Source organism: Lathamus discolor, chromosome 1 (genome assembly GCF_037157495.1).
Source record: "Lathamus discolor isolate bLatDis1 chromosome 1, bLatDis1.hap1, whole genome shotgun sequence".
NCBI lineage: Eukaryota > Metazoa > Chordata > Aves > Psittaciformes > Psittacidae > Lathamus > Lathamus discolor.
In genome coordinates, this window is record NC_088884.1 from 117,488,974 (window position 1) to 117,513,809 (window position 24,836).

The 24,836-nt window shown below is 41.4% G+C and overlaps 1 protein-coding gene across 1 annotated transcript in view; it reads left to right on the forward strand.

The window, feature by feature from the left end:
• The first annotated feature begins 21,013 nt into the window (after positions 1-21,013).
• GPRIN3 (GPRIN family member 3) overlaps positions 21,014-24,836 on the forward strand; it is a 78,850-nt gene continuing 75,027 nt past the window's right edge. The window contains exon 1 of the mRNA XM_065692099.1: positions 21,014-21,056. The gene's annotated coding sequence lies outside the window, so the exon portion shown is untranslated. The remainder of the gene's footprint in view (positions 21,057-24,836) is intronic.

The following is a 24,836-nucleotide window of genomic DNA, read 5'->3' on the forward strand; positions in this document are numbered from 1 at the left end:
AGAGAGTTGGGCTTGTTCAGCCTGGAGAAGAGGAAGGTTTGGGGAGACCTTATTGCAGCTTTTCAATACTTAAATGGGGCTTATATAAAGGATGGGGACAGGTTTTTCAATAAGGTCTGTTGTGACAGGACAAGGGGTAATGGTTTTAAACTAACAGAGGAGAGATTCAGACTAGATATAAGGAAGAAAATTTATATGATGAGGGTAGCGAAACACTGGAACAGGCTGCCTAGAGAAGCTGTGGCTTCCCCATCCCTGGAAACATTCAAAGTCAGGTTGGGTAGAGCTCTGAACAGCCTGATCTTGTTAAAGATACCCCTGCTCTCTGCAGGGAGGTTGGATTAGATGACCTTTGTAGGTCCCTTCCAACCGAAACAGTTCTGTAATTCTGAATGTTCCACAGATATGTGGCTGAAAGAGGAACTATAGATCTTCTCTTGAGTATGCCTGTCAAGAAGATGTATTTCCTCGGTTACAGAAATAAGAAGGATCATACAGACAAGCTGCTGCAATGTTCTTTTGCCAGCCAGGAGAGATTTTCCTGTGCTGTTATTAGTTTATACTTGATGTTATGCTGGAAATCTGCTCCATGAAGGGAAATTAGCATCACCAAAACATTATATTTAGTATGTGGGATATTGAAAATCCTGCTACCAGGTGGGAAAATAAATACATATGTATTATTTATGAAGTAAAGTGAAAGCTTCATGAGGAGAGAGCTTCATGGGGAACAGCCAAGAGCATCTAATACTCTGAGTATGTCAGGGATTGAGAGTGACCATTAACATCCTACCCCATGACCTGATAACAAAACTGATTGTTATCACCTACTTGTGATAATTTTAGATTATTTTCTGCATGACTGACAACAGAACTCCGTATTCAGAATGACTTTTAATTTCTTTAGGACAACCATTGCTAACACTTAGTATGGGGATCCATACTGAAAGTTAGTTCCTGTGTGAAGATCACCATTTGAGCTGCCTACAAATATATTCACATGCTGAAGTTGTTTAAAAGCAGAACTGTGGAAAGTCTCAGGCCGTGGCTGTGAGACATGACTTGCTCTTGCCGGGGCAGTGTTTGTGAGGTTTCCGGCACAGCACGAGGTTGTGAACCAGCAGAAATGTTTTGGATGGCGTTTATAGACCCGTTCAATGCAATAGGAATTTTCTGACTAAAGCAAAAGCAAGGATGGGTCTGCATTACGAGAGAAGCTTCTCCCAGCAGTGTGGATAAAGCATGGCCCAGGAGTAGCTGCTATGAGAAAGCATGCCGTGGCTTCATTCTCTCAAATAATTTCAGAAGTGCTATGGCGGACAGGAAAGAAGGAGATCCTTGTTAATAAAGGCCTCTCAGAAGAAACAAGTCTATTCTGAAAGAAGGGATCCTGAAAGACAGTTTGATGGCTTTTATGTCACTTCTACTGCAGAGATTTCAGGAGAGAAATCTTTGCCCTTTCTATGATCTTGGCTGCTAATGGGACTGTTCATTCAAGTGGCAACAGCCTGTCAGAGCTTTGAAATGGTTCAGTGATGCTCAGCAGCTGAGGCAGGGAAGCAAACTGTGTGCAGTTACTTGAATCCCCTTCATTACTTCTTATAACTGCTGTGAGAAAGAAGAGAGGAAGAGTTTAATAATGATAACAGTTTGTCACCCTTTGGCAATGCTGTTTATAAACAGCTTAAAACATAGTTTCCAATTTCAGCGATGTTCAGTTTTCCTGGCCTGATTCATAGGGTTACAAGCTTGTGATAAGACCAGCGGTACCCAATAGGAGTAAACCAGGTGTAATGGATGCCTGTGTTAGAACGGCACTAGCTGGACTGAGAAACTCAAAGCCGAAATGACTGAAATGCTGCAAGTTAACAGTTACTATTTCAAATTTGATTTGATTTTTGTTGTTTGGGTTGAGGTTTTTTGATCAGAGCAGTGCATGTTTTCCTGTGGGATTTGGGGGGGGGGGGGGGTTTAATGTTCTTAGGTCATGGTTTCCAGCAAAAAAACAGGCACATGGTTTATGGCTATGTGCGTGCTTTACTGGTGAGGTAAAATGTGTACCTAATACTGAGTCACATTCTTACAATAACTGTGTAAAATTACATGGACTGGGAAGCATAACAGCAATTTCCTGAAAATTTGACACAGTGATGGGCTGTCAGACTATGACCTTCTCCTGCCTTTCCCATTCTATGATTCCATGGTTTGAAAAATATGCAGCTATAATCGTGCACATGCTGCTGTTATGGACTACGTGTTAGTAGTAGTCCAAATAAGCAGATGCTTTACACAGAAAGGGCTTTCTGCAGCTCTTTAAGATGACTTCCTAGAGACAGTGTCTTGAGGAAACACTCTGGAGGCAGCAGTGTCTCCTAATGAAGTCCTAGCTTACTGGTTTTCACTCTCCTAGGTCCCTACATAGTATATTTTAGTATATTTTGTGTTTAAGGAATCCACAGAGAAAACTGGCATTTGTCAGGAAGCCAATAGACAATTTAATCTAAATGCACCCCAAGCAATACCGCAACCCTGATTTATGCTTCATCTCAGAGCCACCTGCCCAAGCCTATCTGTTTGGCAAGCTGTCACGCGTGTCTCGGTTCTCTGGGTAATTTGAGGCTGTGGTTGATGTGGTGCCACTGGGGAGAGGAACTTGCATGACCCACAGCTGATTTTGCTCACTGACAGCAGCTGTGAGCTCATACCTCACACCTCAGTGCTGGGGGCTTTGAAAGTTGAATTACGTGTTCAAGTAATATCAGAATTGTTTATAATTAAACTGCCTTGTGCTGTGACTCAGAGAGCAAGAAGAAAATTACACATGCACAAAGGTCAGAAGATCCTTACCATGCACAAGACTGGTATGACATGATGCCAGTGAGTTGGCAAGAGTGCACTTGCTCCATCTCTGGCAGTGTTCAAGGCCAGGTTGGACAGAGAATTGGGAGACATGGTCTAGTCTTGAGGCGTCCCTGGCCATGGAAGGCAGGTTGGAACTAGATGAACTTGAGGTCCTCTCCACCCCAAACCATCGTATGATTCTATTTAGGTTTAGCATTAAACCCAGATTAAGTACTAGATGATAGACTTCGGAATGGTGTTTGTTTTTTTTTTTTATCTCCATGTTTAATTCCCAAGTCCCAGATCAGGAGAAGGTGTTGTTCACCAAGACACAGCTGAAGTCTCATGGAAGTCTGCCACCCAGGCAGAGAATGACTCATGGGAAGCTGGAGTACAGCAAGTCCTAGTTTCTTACCTTCGCCGTGGTCTCACTGACTGGACTGTGGTAAGTTGACAAGTGTGTCTCCAGCTGTAGCCCTTTACAGAGATTCCTGATGATGAAGCTGTGACAGACATGTAAATACAGCAGTGGAAAAGTCGCTCTAACATTTGAGCAAGGTCCAGTATAAGCTTGAAAGCTGCTGGCATAATCAGGCAATTAATGACAAAAATGCAATGTGTTTGGGACAGTCCAGCATCCTGTGTCAGTGAAAAACCTTACATTTGTTAAACTCCTCTTCAGCTGAGCCTTCTATCTTCAAAGTAGCCTCCTGGTGTGTCCACAACACTCCAGATCCACAACTGGTGTGGACCACTCCAGGTCCACAGTTGCACCAGATTAGACCTGGATAAAAGAAAAGACAAAGCAGCCATGCGGGATTTTGACTTGTACGTAAAGAAACCTATGGGAGCCTCTAGAGTGTAATGAGGACTTGGTGCTTGCTACTTGTTCATTTAGGGGTTTGCAGCATTTTTCATAACCAACCTTGGACAAGCAGAGGAAGGGTAGATCACCACAACTGCCTATGAATTTTAAAGTGTCTCTCAAAGTGGGAATGGTAGAGTTACAGAACTAGGACTGGGAACAGGATTTAGCTCACAGAGCTTACGGGGGAGCAAGAAGAATGGAGGGGGAAGGAGATATTTGGCAGTAAATAAAATCTCTGGAGGAGGCTGATGAACTTGAATAACCACTGGCTCAGGACTAAGGCTATGAAATAGAGCAAAAGGAAACAAAATCCAACCAGCCACAAATTATTTTCCTTTATAAAAAGAAATACCATTTGGTCCATAGATGTATCTCAATGGGAAACAGGAATGCAAATCTCTCTTAAAATGGCTTGTAAGAATGGACAGAATAGCTTGCTGGTTTATACCAACCTGTCTTTCTTGCTGATGTCTGTAAATACTGGTGCTTAGTTCTTCGAATTCCTGTTTGTTCTGTTCTGGCATTATTATCTCTCCATTATTACAGACAAATGTGGAGTCAGCCATCTGGAAAAAGAAAGTATATGCTAAATTATGTTTCTTTCTCTGCTGTCGTGTGGTTATTAACTCAGATAAATGAATTTAAGCTATTATTGGGTCCATTAGCAACCTGCTACAGAATGATAGTAAATTACTCTCTACCTTTTTAAAAATGTTTTGTGATGTACGTAGTGAGCACATTAAACAGTAATTCACCCTTCTGAGTGATAATACCAGTCATTACAGCACCTGTCCTCGCACTTTTATCTGTGAGTCAGAACTGCAGCTTGCCACAGCTTTTCACAATGATCTACAGGGAGAGGCGTTTGGGGAAAAAATGCTTTTTAGTGATTACGAAATGGGTCATATCTTGTCTGTCACCTCTTCAGAGCTGGTATGAATTTCTTTCACTGTCTGCCAAATTTATTTTACTGCTGACCACACACAGATATTAATTACCACTTGATGCATGTTGTTGCTCGGGTGAAGCATAGCCTTCAATGGGATCCTACAGATACAGCTTTGAAAAGTAATATTCCGTGATTTAGTAGATCATTCTGATAGACAAAATGGGATTATATCTCATTCAGTTTTATAAACAGACACTGCACACAGCTCATAGAACTAAGAGAATAATACTGTAGTCATCAGATATAAACATGTAACAAACATGCTGACTGAGAACGAGCTTGAATTTGAGACGCTTAAACTGAGACACTTGAGTCTTAGTTTAGATGAGCATTTGGGATGCCTTTTATTTGCATTGTAGAGCAGATCTTTAGTCCATTTTCCAGGTACTTCAGATAGGTTATTGTTTAGTGACATCGGTATGTGACTAGATTTCCTTAGGGGCAAACAGCCACCTTTAAAAATGAGCGCATTTGCCTACAGTGTAGAGATTTCTTTCCCCATTTATTTTGCTTCTGTTCTTTCTTTTGGAATATATCTTTTTCCATACAAATTTGCATTTTAGATGTACATATATGGATATAGTCTACATACATAGATTATATATACACACTTCTTTATAATATGTATGCATATTTTTGAAGAATATGTATACATATATCTTGTGTATACACACCACCCAAGTGTAATGCTACAGTGACCTGGAAATTGTACAAAATGGCCTATGGTTATAATTTTAGAAAAACTATAAGCTCTGAAAAGAAAGGACAAATTGTAACCCTAAGACATCCTATTCCCATACCATCTTCTGACTTTTTCTATATTTTAAAGGGTTGCAGGACTCTGCACAATCAATTTTACATAGGTTCTGACATGAACTTTTCTTTCAGGAGTCACCAACCTTGTAGTGATTTGTTCATTAGAGGTCAAAGGAAGGGAACATGCTATGAGAGATTTTGATTTGAGCCCTACCCACCTTGTCTCCACAGATCTTGCATAGAAAATACGTTCATCATGTAAGTTAATGCAATAATATAATTGGTCAAAGTGAAATTCTTAGTAAACTGGTAGAGAATGTTTAGTGAATATAAAACCATATGTGTATTTCCATCCCCTGTCACAAATGCAAAGGAAAACCAAACCAGGAATGAAATTATTCCCTACAACTAAGTTGTCACGTGCTGTGCCCCTGATATCTAAGTAAAGAACTACTATGAAAGGGCCACGAGCCACCCTCTGCACCCCAAGTCTTTCCTTCAGGCTGTCCTCTCTCTTGAAAGAGGATGCAGGCTTATGCATGCTTGCATGGGTGCTATCCCTACCTGCAGTTTACACCCATATCTGATGTGTGTCTCTGGCTCCCACAGCTCAGATTTCCTCCAGGTGCCCTGGAGGGGTTGGACCATCCAAGTGACAGCTCACATCCTAATTCTGAGCTGAGACTCCAAGTCCCAGAAACTGGATATTATTTACTGGTGTAATCATTACAGCCTGCTCCAAACATAACTAAAATTAGTGATAAGAGTCAAATCAATGTAGAGGCCTTGGATAAGCTTAGCATTTAAGGGCTGAAGTCACAATAGTGTTCAAATGGATGGGCTTGCTAGTGAGCACATTTTCTAGGGCACTTCTTTTCTCTCCTATATATAAACAGTGGGATGAACATACCAATTTATTTTGGCTTCTGGCAAAAGGTCAATAGCTATTCCCTTTCATTTAATGGAAAGAAAGCATGAAGAAGCACTATGATTTAGCCCTTCCATGTCTGTACTAGATTAATTATAGACAAAACTATCAAATCCTTGAGTTCACAGGCAGCATTCACTTCAAGGAGAAACCATTTCTTTTTCTTGTTGCTTTTTGTATGCAGTTGTGCTAATCAGTATTTTTAACAAAGCTTTTTAAATGCCAGCAACATTTAACAGTGAGAAAACCAGGTGAAGCTGTGCCAATCCAGTACAAGATGAAAACTCTCAAAGGGGAATTAGTGAAAATACAAATAGTTCTACCTCATATAGTCCTTCAGCTGCTCAATCTGCAAGATTTTTTGCAACTTCTGAAGACAATGAATAGCATTGATTTACATTTTTTTAATTGGCTGGGGAGAGCAAGAATGACTTTGTAGCCAACTGGCTGCTGCATTCCCATTGCGTTGGGATGAGAAGGACATACTCTGTGACTGGATTCCTTATTGATGCAGAATTACTAAGAAACACAATTAATACCTGACACTGTAAGCTTCTGTCACTATGTAACTCGTATGTCCTGCCTAATGCCCAAATAAGTGATGAACATGGTGAGTCTTTCTGTCCCATGACTATATAACTACCATATACAAAATGCAACACCAAGAGAAATTAAGACACCTGATATAAGGTGCCATAGGGAAATGCACAGAGTGAAACTGCCTCACAAGGGAAAGGAGATGAAGTTGATCTTCTGCCAGCCCAGACTATTAAGTCATTAGCTGAAAGAGCAAGGTGTTGCAGGAGGATCATTATACTGCCTGAATATAAAGCTTGCCTTACAGAATACATGCCAGTTTGTATGCTAAAGACTAGGGAGATGGAAATAAAACATCTAGCTGTGGACCAGGGTACCTCAGTGCACAGCACTTCAGTCTTTCTTTACTACACTGGGATTTCACTGGTGAAAACTGATTGGCAGAAACTTTACATACCTCCAGAGGGCATGTGGCAAACAAGGAGGAAAATGAACTTTTCAACTTCACACTGACCCTTTAGGCAGCATTAACATTTCTAAACACTTTTACAGATACAGTCCTTTATTAAACGGTATTAGTGTATTATAAATTGTTTTTGTTCATGCTTGAATAATAGAGGCATTATAATTGAAATTATGATACAGTCCTTAATACTAAATGCTGTCTGCCACTCTGTGTGTAATACTAAGAACGTCTTCAAATTGGTACCTCACCTCTACCTACCTTAAGAGGATGGAAAAAAATTCTTTAGGTGTTTTTAAAACAAGGTTTCCTTTTTTTGGCAAGTAAATACTTGTATTTTTCTAATTAATTGAAGGCAACCTCTACTCCATTTAAAAAAGATATCAAAGAAAAAGCTCACAATCAATAATTCTACCCTGGAGGGAAAATAGAGACAGGGATAAGGATGACATTCTGCTGAGAGGAGAACACATGCTTGTGTATGTGAATTCTCCATTTCTGCTATTCTCACAGTTTTCTACTTTTCGAATAGCTATAGGCTGAATCTGAATATGTAGAGAAAGAGAAGATAATAGTGCAGGATACTTTATTATCTGAATGTAAGTCCTAAGTTTGCTGTGCTGGTAAAGAACAGGAACGTTCTTTCTGCATCAGGTCTTGCAAGACTCCTGCAACCCACATTGATGCAGAGAATCCAGCCAGATTGCTATAAATTAGTTAGGGGTGTTTTTTAAGCTGTATTGTGGTTTCAGAGTAAAAATAATCAACTAGAGTACGTCTTTATTTCCATGGAACATATCCACAGAGCAGTCCAGGCAGTCGCCTTCCTCTTCCAAGGTCAGCTGGCTACCAGGAATGGTGATGATTCATTTACCTGCTGAGCACAAAGACAGGCTGTACAGAATCTGAGGTGTGGATCTGATGAATGGAATAATTACTGTCCATGCCAGGGTGCCATACTTCCTCTTCACTTCATGTTTTACACTTGTTGTCATTCTTGCTGATTTTTCCCAGTGCAGCATGAATTCAGGATTGTGTTAATGAAATGTGAGGAGAATGGCTGAGTTAATTCTGCCCCAGTTCTTTGCACCAGCCACTCTTCTTTCAGTGGGCTATTCATAATCAATGCAAGCACAGAAAACAGGCTGACAGCTGTGACGTACCTTTGAGTCAAGCGTGCATAGATTTTGCTGTCTTTTCACTCCATTTCCTTCCTGCCCAAGAAAACAAAAGAAAATATTTTCCTATGTGTTCATCTGCTTGAAAGAATTTTGTTTCCTGCAGTTCTTATGGAATATTTCAAAACCCTTTCCCTCCAGTTAATGGACCTAAAAACTGCTGAGCACTGGCTGCTCTGCAGCAAAGCTCATGTATAGATCTGTCTAAGCATGCATTTAAGTGTTTTGCAGGATCAGGGGTGGAGTTAGCAGCATTTTACTGTACAAAGGATGACAAAGTTCCCAGTCCAGTAAAAGAACATTGAAAATTCAGGCTTAGGACATTAACTTGAGAGCAGTCAGAGGAACAGGATTTTAGTCGGGTGACTGTACAACACACTAAGATGCAGAGGGTTGATCTGTGTTTATGAAGCTGCCCTAGGTGTTTTCACAGGTAACAGGAGGGTTTTCCCTGAGAGCTAATGGCAAAAAACCTTGCTTGAGTTTTGTACGTCTTTCTATAGCATTGCAGGTGTTCATAGCAGAGTGCAGTATTGAAGGCTCAGCTGTCTCAGGTGAAATAGCAGTTACATAGTGATTTTTTAATAGGTACAGGTTCCCCAAATGGGTGAGGATCCATTGAGACTACAAGAGAAGCATGAGCTTTCCATTCTTCTTCATGAAAAGATTTCAGCCACCTCAGAGCTCTTAGAAGCCCTATCTTATTATCTTTCTCCTTTTGTCTTTCTCTTGCTTTCAAACCTGCCTGATGCTATCAATAAATAATCCTAATATGGGCATATAAGAATGGCTGTCATCGTCAATTTTGGGATTTTACATATTCTTTCAATAGATTATTCACTAACTGTTGTTAGAACAGGGATTGAAATGGGAATAGGTAATAAGCTTTCTATGACTACAGAAATTTCCTTGCACCCCATTGGAGAGTCTACCAATTCTTGTTGAACTCATTTCAAGTAATCGGGATCAAAAGTAATTCAGGAATACAAAAGAGCTACTTACCTTATAGCGCTGGAATTCATTTGCTTGCGCCAAACCCTGGTTAGGAGCCAAGGCTGTCACTTCAGGACACTAGAACGACCAAATGTATGGCAAAAATAATTAATTCTGAAGTCTGTGACCTGAAGGGAATTGCATAGTATATATACTCACATTTAACATTCAGTTTCACATTTATTTCTTCAACATGCTAATGCATACAAAATAAAACTGACTTCTAATGCTGTAAGTCAAAATAAGACAATCTAATAAATTATTCCAACATATATCCATTCGGGATCCTAGGTGCCATCCTAAGTAAGAAGAATGATATAGTAATAATAGCACTGAGCTAAAAGGCAATCTAAAAAACATTGCCATTTCACAGGCTTATGAGAATATGCTACTTAAATGGAAATTAAAGTCATAAAAAATTTTCTACCATAGGATCTAGGAATGGCACATCATCAAAAATATAGCAAATTAAAATAATCTATCTGTTTGTCCAGCAGTGCTGGAATAAATGGAACAGATTAGATTAGATGTCTATAGTATTTGGAGTAGCATGCTTTATCCACTAGTAGTGGGAGCACAGGAATTATAATTAAATCAGTATGCATCTTCTTGTTCTCTCAGAACTTGTCTGTTAACCTAAATTACTAGCCACAATCAGTTAAAGGTAAAAATCTGCATGGATCAACCATTTGCTTTGCAGTGTGGAAAGCCAGCAACGATAGTTTTTCCATGTTCCTGGTCATAGCAATAGAATCAGGGGAAACACCAGGAGAGGTGAGAACTTTTGTATCTCACAGATATAGTATTTAAGTATTGGCACAGTACACTTTGGCTGCACATTGTCTCTTTTCCTGCAGGTTTACAGGTGTGTCCTTTCCAGATCCTGTGCACACGGCATTGTCTCTTTTCCTGCAGGTTTACAGGTGTGTCCTTTCCAGATCCTGTGCACACGTTGTTGCTACCCTCACACACAGCTGATGACTGAAATTATTCCTCCAGTCTAGTTTCTTGGTATGCTTGTTGTATTGAGTGTTGAGCAATTCAGTAGCAGACCTCCAGTGTCCAGATTTTATTGAAGCATAGCCATAGCTCAGGTTCCAGAAGCTAATGTTGGCCTGAATACCCGTGAATAATCACTGCCCAACTTGAGAAATGGAAAGCATGAAAATGTTGATATTCTGGCAAATATCCTTTGGGGTTTTTCTAAATAAAGTCATTTAAACGGGAGCTGATACCGCTTTTTGAGACTGCTAAGATCTTGCTCGCTCCAGGATACCTTATCTGATATAGCCTAATGTACTCTAATATACAAATACTAATATACTAATATAATATGTCTCCAATATACCTGCACAATTAAAACCATGCTTCATGTAGTTTGAAAAGGTCACATTTTCTGGAGATTCCTGCACCATTTTTAAAAGAGACTCCAGAAGCTTTTAGAAAAGTCTTCCATCAAACGTATTCTCAGCTCTACATTTATCCAACGTGCTCCAGCTGTCATATGAGTACGAAAACTTCAAAATGCCTCACAGGAACAGTTTCGCATTCCTAAATTTCAAGCTTAAGTACACCCATTTGAAAAATGTGTTACAAGAGTGCCTTTGAGCCAACGCAGAGGCATACTTCATGATTAAGTTTTGCAAAGGTGCTAGCAGCAGCAGCAGCCCTATGTGCTGAGCGCTCAGAGGCACTATCAACAAAATGCGTAAGCACCAGAAAGCAAAGCCTGGTCTTTCCTGCCTAGTCTTTCCCACTGCTCTTCTGTTTTTTTCAATTCATCATCACAAACTCATCATCACCTCTTCTCTTTCCCCTGAGACTGGTTACGAGTGGACATTTGTTACTAGGAACTGGAAGTGAAGTATCTCTCATCTAAGAATGTTTACCTTAGAGATAAAAGAAAATGCAGTGTGAAATGCTGTGAGGACCCTTAGACAACAGGAAAACATAGAATGGTCTGGTTGGAAAGGACCTTAAGATCATGAGTTCCAACCACCTGACATGGGCAGGGACACGTCACTCTAGACCACCTCACCCAAGGCTCTGTCCAACCTGGCTTTGCACACTGCTGGCAATGGAAATCAGCACCATTTCTCAGAAGGCACACTCCCAAACTGACTTCAGGAATGTATGCGTTTACACATATCAAGGAAAAGAGTACTGTTGTACAGCTTTATCCTCTCTTCCTGCGTTGATCAGTCAGCGTGCCCTGACTTACACCTCAAGCTGATTGTGAGTGGGGGGAAAAAGTGGTTACAAAATTTTGTTTAAAAACTCCTTTTCTTGTTTTTCAACTGCTCATGCAGTTCTGTAAATAGGCAAAAAGAACCACATGCATCTCTCTAAAATCTTCACTTAAATGTTTAAACACTGGTGTTCTGACCACATAGCATTCCTGGTCTGTGGTGTGAAACTGCCACACAATATGGAAAAGCTCTGTTGTCTGAGAAGAAAAAAAAATGCTTTAGGAAGAGCAAGAGAGAATTCTCTTAGACCTTAATTGATCAGTTAGCAACATTAGCTCAGCTTGGTCTGGTAACAGCTAGGTTAGGTAAGAAGACCTTTCTGTGGAAAAATAAAGCTGTCCTATCATATGTCCACACATTCCCTTATCAAAAGGTCTACTACGTAGGTCAGCATTTTGGAAGTGCTAAATAGAGCTCTCCATTTTCACTTAGGTCTTATCGACCAACTTTCCAGGGAAGTCACCACAAAATTAATAAAATAGTTATTGGTGGCCAGATGTATTAATAAAGCCTTCTCTGAGGGACAGAACAGAGATGCTGTTCCACTCAGTCTCAACTACACATTGGTGGGTTGAGGCACATCAAAACTGTGAAGGGACAGTTTGGGCACAGAGCTGGTAGAGCCAGAGGAAATACCCTGGGAACGCCTAACAAGCTCAATTTATTTAAAACCTTGTTGATAAAGTATTCTGAAACTTTCGTTCTTACTATGCTTATTGTTTCAACAGAAATAGCAGAACTGGCACATAATCCTGGGGGGTCAGCACTGCAGCCCAGTTGTAGTGTTCCCTTGAAGGCTGCCCAGCTTCTTCCTTGCAAAGTGGGAGAGAAAGGGACCACTATTGTTATTGGAGACCTTAACACTGCTCCTGAAAAGGGTGTAACCATTGTTAGCTCTCCTCCACACGTTGGGAAACTGTGGCAGTGAGAGATGAAAAGCCAGAATGATCAAGTGGGTTTCGTTGAAGGCTGCAGCGACTGGTGGTGCTGTCAAGTGTGGCTTTCCAGTGTACAGTGCTAGGGAGTGAGTCTGTGTTGGTAGAGAGCACCCCTGCCTCTAGAGTCCCCTGCACTGCTGGGATTGTGAGGGATTTGGCCAAGGATGGTGCACAGTAAGCCGGGTTCATCTTGTTACTCGAGGGTGAGGTGAAGAAGATGCCTTTGGAGATATTGTGTGTATGTTTTGACAATTAATGATAAGATCACCATCTACTGGCATGTGAACACAATTGTCACAGCTTAGATACCTGTATCCTGTACCATGACTTCCACATTATGTCTGTCTTTACACCTGTTTAGATGCTTCTGAGCTGGCAACCAGCAAAAGCTGGGTTCCTGTGCTGTGTCTCAGGACCTGGCAGAGATCCCTAGTATCATCTTCTGTTTGCTAAAAGGTCGGACTTGGCTTGGCAGCTCAAGAATCAAACTGTGCATTGAGGAGTAATAATTAATGGGTTTGGGTTTTCCCTCTTGTTTAAAGACATGGCTGTCAGACAAGAATCACTGTACACAGCAATGACAGGCACACAGAACAAAAGCGACAGCTTGGAAATCATTTGGTAAAATTTTGAATGTCTGAGAGAGAAGCAGTGATCTTGAGGAGCTCACAGGTACCTGAAACCTGACTGCAGCCCATCCTTTGTTTTAAGAGATTACTCTGCAGCTAAAGTAGCCTCAACTGTAGCATTTAGATTTCTTTCTACAGATCTGGATGCGATGAAGCAGTGTAATTTTTATCACAGGGTAAAGCTCTCTGTGCCATGTTCTGTGTTAGCTGTGTATTTCCTACCACAGACACAGAACTCCACTTGTAAGCCAACACTTTTACGTTTCATTTCGTGCAGTTAAGTGCCTATAACCTCCTTACATTCTCTAAAGCAACCCAGGGACTTTCACCATCTTCAAAAATTAGGTCACCCTCCTTTCTGTGTCTTTGAGTGCTTAATCAGAATTGCTTGAATGGATTCCCAGGGGGAGGAAATTCTCAGTATTTAAAGTTGCTGCAAATTTCACCATCTAACACTTCGCAATTTTTGTGGGTTATCCCACTAGAGAATTGCTGGGATGGAAGGACCACCAGTCCCCTTCCTTATGACAGTGCTCAGGAGAAACATGAACAGAAACTAGCATTTTCTTACCATGGTTACATTCAGTTTGGACATAGAGGAGATGTGAAATTTTCATGTTGGATGCACAGAAGTTGGACCAATTGCCTATAGCTCATGCATAGCTTTTACTTTATCTGCTGCTTTAACTGAATTTCCATGGAGAGTAAGGCTTTTGACTCTGCCTCATGTGACATTATCAGCAGCTGGTTAGGGAAAGTACCACAAAACATAAAAACACTTTGGGAAACTGCATAGAGGAATACTTACCAGTGGGTTCGTCGCAGTGAAAGGCTGCACCAAGCAGCGTTCTGAAGGGCTCTGTCTTTGGTCTGGTTCTTGACTGTAGAATACCAGAAAATTTCTATACAATTTCTCTACAATATTCTCTACAATATATTTCTATACAGTATGTATCACATTTTCAGATAGTACCAGCCTGAAAAGATTTGCAAATGGGGTATAGAAGCTATAATTAGCTGGTCAGAATTATCTTGACAATTTGGAGTAATGGCCTGCAAAAACATGATGCTGATCAACAAATCTAATTATTCCTATCTAGGCAGAAGTTATCACTAGAAGGGTAGCATTGGGTATAACTGGAACATGGGGCCAGTTTTACATTGCAAGACAAATGCAAGACTAGCACAGGTACAGCTGTTCCTGACTTGAGGCTGGAGATGGGCTGGCTCTTTCAGACCAGATTTTTTCTGCTTTCATGCCAACTATTAGCAGCAAGAGAGAGAGGAAAGTAGCAGCACATAGCTAAGCGAGAGGTCTGCCTGCTTTACCCCCACCAAGACAGCTAAGTGGGGCTATAGCTGACACAGACGCATGATTTCAGCTCAGGGCTGAATTCCAGCTCAATAACTCTCCTAAAGACTAAATTTCTGCCTAGGATACAGACACAGTACTCCCACAGATATTAGTGAAAGTGGCACAAGCACACCCAAGGGCAAAAGCTTTAATACTTCCTACAGTTTTTGTTACCCATGTTTATGTTAGAAGAAAAAGAACAAATGGAATAAAGGCAATTTAATGGCTAAAATATAAGTGCTCCTATTCCTGTCTCTCTGTGACACCAGCTGCCAGCAGCAGTCACAGGAGCTGGACCTAGAATTTAAGCTTATATGAGTAAGTTAGGTAATTTATGTACCAAAATTCATCTTACCAAGATATATCCCTAGAGATTTTTCAAAGGCATAAATACTTGCAATTGATGAGAAAGAAAAAAAATCAGGGTTATTCTTTCCCCCCCCTCCCCTTTATAAACACCCGTGTTGCCTGAAGCAAACTAGGCTTTTGAGGGCAGACTGCAAGACCCCATTGTGGATTTTTTTGAGGGTATTTGGCCTCCAGAATGCATGTATCAGTAAGACAAGATTATTTTCCAAAATGGCAAAGTGACCTAGGAACCTGCCTGCTACTGATTTTCACCAGAAACAGAAAGTAAGAGCCATCTAGAAAAGAGCAGGCAAATGCGGAAGACGTGGTTATACAACACGAGAAGGGAAATGCTTGAGTTCAGACCTGTGGCTGGTATCAACCCACACTGGAAATAGTTTCTGTGGACTGCAGCTCATAATTCAACACTGCATTGCCGATCTAGGGCTCTGGGCAGCAGTGATGTTATGGGAACCATAAGGCTGATTGTGGATAAATCAGATTATTTTGCTTGCAATGAGGGAACATGGCAGGCTGGCTTTTTTTGGCCTTCTCATCAGGCAGTGAGAACAGTGAGACAACCGAAATGTGGTATTCCTGAGTGAGAGGTGAATCTCACTTGACCCGACCCTCACAACTAAAATATCTAAGCAGTTCACACTCTTTAATATATTTATTCTCACAATGAACCTTTGAGACAGGAGGCAATCTCTCTCTCTTACAGAACTGTGCTACAGCCAAGTAAGATGCCTCTCACATTTACCAGACCAGAGCCTGCTGTGAATTTACTCTATTCTATTGTCCTAATAACTTGGTGGACTGGGTATACCCACCCTAATTAAAGCATGTGAACCTCCTTATACACAAAATTACTCAGGTATCCTGACAGATACAACTCCATGTACAATCATGCCCCCATGGAGACAAACAAATTGCTTTTTTACATCACTGAACTGTCTCCACTCCACTACACTTGTACAAATTGACACTGGCTTTCCAGGCCAGGAATGCTATGCCTTTTTCCCACAAATGGCAACATTATAGGAGAGAGAAAAATCTGCCTTTATAACATCCACATTTTGTTTTTCCTATAAGAACAGTGACCATCAAATACAATTCAGGCAGCAGTATTACAATAGCGGATAGCTTGTAATCTATCACCAGTTGCACACATCCCCGGCAAAGTCACCAGAAGAGAATCTGTTATGCACAGATTTTCTATTTTACAGTGACACCTGAAGCATTAGGAGGAAAGTGCCACTCACAAGAGCAGTGTCGTTCAGCAGTTTCATGTTAGGACACATGCTTATTAGCTTTGAGGGCAGGCTGTGAAGCAGCACAGCACATTGGAAGCCTTGGAAGACACTTTCCAAAGAGTGCAGGTCCACCACAAGCTTGTCTACCTGATTGATTAAGAGCAAGGACTGACTGTTTGGTGTTACTAAGCAAGCCAGGATTTCTCCTTTATGCTCTCTGCAGTAGGGTAAAATCACATTTCCTTTTGAAGCAATGGTAGCTTCCAAGCCTTCTTTGATGTCACCCTTCAGATCTTTAATTATAATGACTACATATGATTCCTGTGTCTTTAAACAAGATGGTGTTTGAAAAGTAGTTGAGGAAAATACACAGCTGTTGAAAACCCAGAGTGCAGTCCATCCTGTGTGCTGGGGAATTTAAATTTAGGGACTGACTTTGCTGTGTACATCCCAGGCATTAATTATGAGGAATTCCACACACGCTCTTATTTTTATGTATCTGGTGATCTTTCTGAGAGTTTTCAAATCTATAACATGGCAATTCCGTCTTTCTGGTTTGGTTTGGTTTTTTCCAAACCAAATTTAGCTCTGACCTCTGATGTGCAGGGGCTGGCAGCTCTTGTCATAAAGCAAAACCAGGACTGACTTTGTGTCTGAGACCTCATAGCAGCCTTCCAGTACCTGAAGGGGGCCTATAGGGATGCTGGGGAGGGTCTTTTCGTCAGGGACTGTAGTGACAGGACAAGGGGTAACGGGTTAAAACTTAAACAGGGGAAGTTTAGATTGGATCTAAGGAGGAAATTCTTTCCTGTTAGGGTGGTGAGACACTGGAATGGGTTGCCCAGGGAGGTTGTGAGTGCTCCATCCCTGGCAGTGTTCAAGGCCAGGTTGGATGAAGCCTTGTGTGGGATGGTTTAGTGCAAGGTATCCCTGCCCATGGCAGGGGGGTTGGGACTAGATGATCTTGAGGTCCTTTCCAACCCTAACTATTCTATTCTATTCTAGTCTAGTCTAGTCTAGTCTAGTCTAGTCTAATTCTAATTTTATTCTAATTGCTACTAATTTTGTGACTAATTGTCCCTCCCCACAGATAAGTATGGTTCAGAATAAATTTAGATATTGGCCCCCAGATGTAACTTGAAGAAGATAAATGAACCAGACTTCTTGCATGTTCAAAGGAGTGGGGCATTGTATTTAGCTTCCCAGAAGGAGCTGATGGGTATACCTCTTGCTTGTTAAAATGCATGTTTAGAAACTTCTAATTTCACTGCTTATACAGATGTCATAAGCTTATTTTGCACAGAAGCAGAAACATGTGGAAATATATATTGGAACAGGAATGGGATTATTTTAATTTTTTTTACCTCTAGCACTGGTATTCCTCATGGAAGTGGAAGAATGAGACAAAAATTAAAAGAAAAGGACTTGCATTGAGGAAACCTAAGATCAAAATTTGCATACCTAAAATACACTAAAGAAATAAGCATATATTTGCAGACCTTCACCTGTCACTACTTCCATGTTCCCATTCCTAATGGGAGGGCAATCCATGGCACATGGACGTGTCTCAGGTGAAGCACTCTCCAATTTATGGAAAGCAAAAGTTCTGCTCTCATCTCTGTGACTGCATCAAGGCCTTGGGAAAGTCACAGGTTTCTGTGTGGGCATAGATATTTCCAAGCGTGCCAGAATTTTTTTTAACAAATTATTTAAATTCTTGCTTTTCCACTTTTTTTCTCTGATCACCTCTAACTAAAGGGATGTTTTCTTTTCACACTGCCTGTGCTGCTACTTTAAGCTTTTAATCAGCCTCTTTTCGAAGTCATGTCTGTTATAGTGTGCAGAGATGCTCGTGACAGGGCAACCTCACTGTTCCTAGCTGTCTGCAATAGATCCATGTGTCATACTTATTTTTCATCTGCCAAACAGACTGATTACCTGACTATAAAGGGAGCACACAGTAGGAGAACAGCTACAAGGTGACTGTGTTAGAAGATAAGTACTCTTTACAGTGAAAGTTGGATTGCTTCAACTGAGAACTTGTGTTAGGGAACCTAAGCACACTCTTGTCAGTGGGAGTAAGTTCTGGCCCATTTCTCTTCTATTATTCCCCTAGCATTGTTAATGTTCAGCTACAGTCTATAGAACAAAGGGGGTTTGGAGCAGCAACTGATTAATACTTGGGAGTGCATTTGTATGAACTATATTCTGGACGTATTATTTGATTTAAACACCAGACCTGCGTAAGATAAAACAAGGGTATGCCTTTACCAGAGGGCCACAATCCAGAGCATGAAGACAACTAAACAGAGAGAAAACAGTTCTGAAGTCCTCTGGATCAGGACATGAAAACAGATGTTTCAAGGGAGAATGTGCAACTTATCGAGTTACTCAAATTTCTCTCAGTGGGGCCATCTTGTCCTATGATCTTCATGTTGTTGCTGTGACAATTCCTTCCTATGATTTTCTTCCATAAGGCAAGTCACAATGCAGGAAAGACTCTTTCGTATCAACCAAAGGAGGTTTGACCAAGAGGATAGGGTCATAGATGGGAATTTCGGAAACTTTGTCACTCTTCCTGGCTTTACTTGCAATCCTTTTCATGGCACTGAACAATGCCTTTTTCACTGCTGTGTGCCCCACCTTTTATGTCAACTGGCTGTTCAGCCTGAAAGCCCTCAAGGTCAATGATGTCTTACATGTTTGTGCAGCAGACAGCATGTTGGAGCCCTTATCTCCATCTGGGTTTCTAGGTGCCACCCTAGTAATAATAATATAAATAAAGGAATAATAATCTAAAAAAGAATAAGTAAAGACAACACATGTGATAACAGTCCTTGTAGGGGATAGAATATGGAAGTTGCTGCGGTGGGGAGGATTTCTAGGCTTGACTGGTGAATGCAAAAAGGTTAAGGAATATAAAAGAGTTCATTCTTTGAGTCACACAGCACACGTATAACGTTAATCATCAAACTAACCTAACTGCAGGACATAGAGATGCCATCCTACTTAGAGTACAGCTTTGAAAGCCCTAACCAGTACTGATCAGGAATTACAATGAACAAGAACCACTGCATTTTACTGGAGGAAAAATCAAAAGAATTCTTACAAACTGCTATTAAACCAGGCCCTTTAACACCTTGTACAAATACACATTTGCTCAAACAGCTCTCAGAAATTCTTTGCAGGTAAGCAATGAATACTATGGTTAGTAGAGAATAACACAGCGCAGTTTCACAAATGAAGCAGCAGACAATTTAGCACAGTATCTCCAGCCTAATCTTGCCTCAGTTATTAATTACTCTGCCTTTCTAAGCACTCAGTTAAAGGAAGAAATTCCACAGGTAATTGCTTTTTATGAAACTTCCTTTCTAGGAAAGCCACAAGCTGAAAAGAGGAGAGATTTCCTCTTAGTCTCAACCGGCTCAGGAAAGCAGGAGCTGCAACTGAGGGACTGCACTGCTGTTCCCAGAGCTGGGGTGAAGCTCCATCAGTCCCCTCTCCCCTGTATCACAACAAGAATGTGCTTGCAAGCTCAGCTCTAAGGTTCAGAGGAGGGCAAAGGGGAAAAAAAATAAAGGTTATATTGCTACCTGCTGATAATCAGCTGTCTTAAATGGTACCACCAGCTGTTTCCTATCTATATGTCTGTAAACCCTCCTTCTGGCTCCCACCTCCCCCACTGTAGTGTCTCTCTAGGTCACCAGCCTAAAAGGCATGTGTTACCCACTCAGGTATCCTGGCCTATGTGTTGCTACCTTAGCACCTGACAAGCACTGCACTGATTTCTTTAGCCTGGGTGAGTAATTTACTTTCCTACATTCCTGTGAGATAAGAAAATATGAGAGACACCAACACAGAAGGAAGTAAAAGCGATGTGTGTATCTATTATTTTTATCCACTAATTCAACTTTCAGGTCAGAAACTGTGCTTTTTCTTACCATGCACTGACTGAACCTGCTGTACTAGTCTAGTGAACAAGCACAATGTATTTGGCTTGGGGAAGGCGGAAATAGCTACAGAGGAGCTGTATCATCTTTTTCAGGGTTGAATTCAGTTGAATGTGTATAAACTATTTGCCCTTTGGTTCTAAAGTGATAGTGGTCTGAGTACTTGCCTTATCTTAATCCTTTGTACTTTAAAAAATGCTCTCCTTTGTTCTACAATTCTCAGATCCTATGGGATTAGAATGAAGTGTGAAGAACTTTGGTGCTTAATCAGTGTTTCTGAAGTCATCACTTATTCCCTGAAATAATTATTTCTGTTTTCCCGTGGAGGTTGAGAGGAGGAACTGGCCAGGTTGAGCAGATAAGGGTTTGTGCTGCTCCTTGAAAAACATAAATAAATAAGAATAATTCATTCTGAGCACACTGGGGAAGTCCCGGAAGGAAAGAAAATGCAGTGAAAGCTCATTTCCACTCTCCCTGCTGTACGTCCCTATGTGCTCAGAACATGGATAAAAAGACAGAAGGGAAGTGACTTCCCTAAGAGCTACTCAGTAAGTTAATGAAAGTCAGAAGCAGATCTTAGCCCAGTGCCTAGAGCACGTGGGCACAGTGGGGCTGTGTGCCCCCTTGAATGCAAACCTGTGAGACCCTGACCTCAACCAGGAGAAAGTAATTTCATTCTGGATCAGAAAGATCATCTCCTTTGAAAGTGACATAGAAGAGCTGTCTAGATTTGCTGTGAACTTACTAACCAAACAAAGAAGCATTAGAAAAGAGGAGAGCAGTCTGCAGCTGCAATGACATACAGACAGTGGAGCAAAGGTAAAGCTGTTTCTGTCTTCCATAAACATCAAGCAAGATATAACCTCTGAACAGTTCTGATAACATCTTTCACTCCAGAATGTTTTTGGTTTGGTTTGGTGGTTTTTTTACTAAGTGAAGGTATATATCAAAAAAACATTCCCTGAATTACTCATTTTAGGTTCTGCCATGTATTTGTTTCCATAACAGGAATACTTGCTGCTTGTTAAAAAGAATGCCATAGGTGCTCCTCGGCTGGTGCAGATTAGCACAACTCCATTGAAGTTTCAGTTGTCTATGTGAGGAAAGAAAGAACTCTGCTTATTTGGGCTCCTCCCATATAGGTTTCTAAATTATTGCACCATGGGAGACCAGAGAATTCCTGCAAGGTGCTATCGTCAGTTTTCCTTGTGAAATCTTAACCTAATTAATGTTATTTCTCTTGATATTTGACTTTTGGAGACACCATGTCTGAAGGTCACCAGCTAAACCAGTGGAAAAGCCAAGTGTGAGGACAATTTTTCTGTTACCTTGGTGCTTCCATTTTCAGCCTTTAAGAGCAGAGCAAATATCGACAAGTTCCTGTGTGATGTACTGTAGGTTACCCTGCTCTTGCAGGGGGGTTGGACTAGATGATCTTTTGAGGTCCCTTCCAACCCTTGGGATTCTGTGATTCTGTGATTCTGTGATCTTCAACACCAGGAGTTGAGAAGGTTTAAAGCTTCCCATAAAGCCTACCTAAACTTCCAGTAAAGACCATTTCAAGTGACAAATGAAGCTTTAAATTCTTTCTTATTGCATCTATACCAACTGCCCTTAGCTTGGCATTAGCTAGAGCTTGCAGCTGATATCCTTTGATTACTCTCAGAAAGCGGAGTAAAGCTTACCAAGTGTCCTCCCGAACACATGGTAATTTAAAAGCGCAGAATGAAAAGATGTTAATGGCTTACTTCTTGCAGCAATAACGCTTCATTTTTCCTTTTTTGTACCTAGACTCTAAATGGTGTGAGGTGATGATAACAAACATTGCACTCTGATAGTCACTTGGTAACCGTCACCTCCTGCCAGAGGAAACTAACCCTTTTTCTAGGAACCACACAGCCATGACCCTCAGGTTGCTGGGGAGAAAATCAGGAGCAGAGAGCATCAAAGCTTGAGACAACTCAAAAAGGAAGTAGGCTGTAGAAGTGTCATCTGATGATTTCAAACTGGTGAGAACCCAGGGAATTCCTGCATTTTTCCCTCAGAAAATAGGACGGACTTTGTTTTTTCTAATCATGTATGATTCATCTCTCTGATGGTCAGAATCACACAGGTGTTAGGATGCTTAAAGGAGGTGTGGATGGCTGAGAGCACAGGGTTACTCTGGCAATGCAAAGGAAAGCCATGTGCAGGCCTTCAGCTTTGGATGGCTGTCAGTCAGAGGAGACAAATGTGTGCCAGGACAGGCAGATGGGGCATGACAAAGCCAAAGACATCCAGCTAAGCTGGCCATTTCAGGGAGCAGATAATGCCAGAGGTGGTGTTGAGCAGGTAAGGAACTAAGGCAAGATTTTGCAGCAGCTTAACCTTGTTAAAGATAAAATAGCCATTTTCAGTCAATAGCAACATTCACCCACCATATACCCGGTGTCAGTCTTTGCAGGCCACAGCTTCCATTTCATGTTAATTATAATTAGTGTGTTCTATAATTACATCACACTGAAAGCATGAAGCTCTTGTCTGTCTGTAGTCACTGCTAGCTAGAAATTACAGCGGTTCTCTTTGTGATGCTGTATGTGACAAAGCAAAATAGAGGTGAAGCCCTTGTTTCATCTAGTAATGGGAATCTGTATCAGCAGCAACCTGGCATTCTGGTAGAGATGTGCCCTTGTTTATGTAAATCAAACCTGGATGTAAACTGAAGCAGTAAAGAAAATCAGCACATTAAAACTGTTAAGGCAGCATGTTTAAAAGGTATTCAGTATAACTTATGCAAAAACACTTGACGCTGTGCCTTGGTGCAGTGTTGGAGCATGGCCACTAGGTACAGGGGCTGCTGAAAGCTCCTTTGGCCCTGGAGCAGGGCCGGCTGCTTGGGTCATTTGGCAGCGACCCTGCACAGTCAAATGACACTTTGCCAGCCAGTGCCAGCGGATCCAGGAGCACCTTGAAGAGGCACAAAGAAATGTGTATCAAATGCCTCTAGATGGCACAGCGCCCTGACAAATGTGGGAATGAATGTGTTCAGCGGATGGTGACAGCCGGCCAGCCTCCGGTTGTCTCCTGAGAGCAGCTTTTCCTGCTGAATTGTGGCTAATTGTTCTAATTCCGCCCTTGCGCTGCAGCTCCTTACAGAAAGGTGAGCTTTTGTGGCCAAAGCCTTGCCTCCCTCCTCAGCCTCTCTAGGCACTTCGACTTTGTGCTCTCTGCACTGGGCACTCGCAGCAGGGATGGGGCACATCCCAGTGGAGGTTATGCTTTGTGTAAGAGGTGGAAAAAATGAAGAAGGAAAAATTGAGTGGTGTCTGCTCCTTACTCTTCTGCAGCATGTTGGGATTTTTGTTTTACTTTTTAAACAAGTAACTAGATGATCTTGAGGTCCTTTCCAACCCTGACTATTCTATGATTCTATGATTCTATAATTCAGCAGTGAGCTGCTGTTCAGTTGAATCCCTTCTTCTCTAACACGGGCAGTTTTTGTCATGAGAAAATAGCTTTCATGAAGCCACTAAGTGGCATTGCTGTCCTCTAACAGCAGCCCTGAGAGAACCACAGAGCGGTTCCTACAGAGCTACAAGCCAGGCTGCTCTTTGAGTTACTACAGGAAAGCAGTCAGACCAAGCACATCCAGCTTTCAGTAACATTGACCTCTCCAGGGCCAAATTCACTTGCATGGTTTGCTCATCTGGTGAGTCCCATCTATGTCTTGCTTTTGGGAGTGGATGACAGATGCTTCAATGCTCACCTTCCTACAACACATTCCTTCCTTGAGGGGACAGAAGAGCTGTGGGTCTTTTAATCTCAGGTGAGGACAGATTTGGATGCCAGAATTTCTTGGATTTATTTCTAACCCTGGCTGACACCTCTGCTGCTCCATCCCAGTGAGCAAGGAACTCCTCTTGTCTCCTAGAAAAGTCCTAGAGGCTGGTCCTAATTAAATACTTAGCAATTATATATTTTCCCCAGCAAACTCCCCATTAGGTTCTCTGCCTCCCCAGATATTTTGTTGACTGTGTTTTTAACGTTAATCTGTGGGGAAGGACCTCATACATACAGTAAATGGACTGAATTATACCCACACTGATACAGAGCACAGGAGATATACAGAAGGCTGAGCAAATTGAGATATACACCAAAGGGGAAAGTACATTTCCCCTGATCACGCAGTGCTCATCAAAAGATAATGAATATGCAAACGACTTTTGACATGCATGGAAAGTTGTAGGCCCAGATTGCATCAGCTGTACTCAAGCAGCGTTTTCCCCCAAAGTCACCTTGGCCATTTTGCTAGGCTGGGAGCCTGTATAAATACAAATGAGCAAATTGTTCTTCACCAAGGCCACTGCTGTTCTTTAACGTGCAAAATGTTATGGGTTGTTTCTAGAACACTGTGCTTGAAGCACATGGGGGATTTTAACACAGAGTATTTTTAGATGTAATATTTTTCAAGGCATGATAGATCTGGAATCAAAACCAAGCAGAGATTGTTATTTGTGATTGTGCTGGCTTCCTTGTGAGTGGCAGCTTGTTAAGGTAGAGAGACTGTTTATGTGTGAGCTGAAGTGCGAACCAAGATCATCATGCTGATTGTTTGGTATA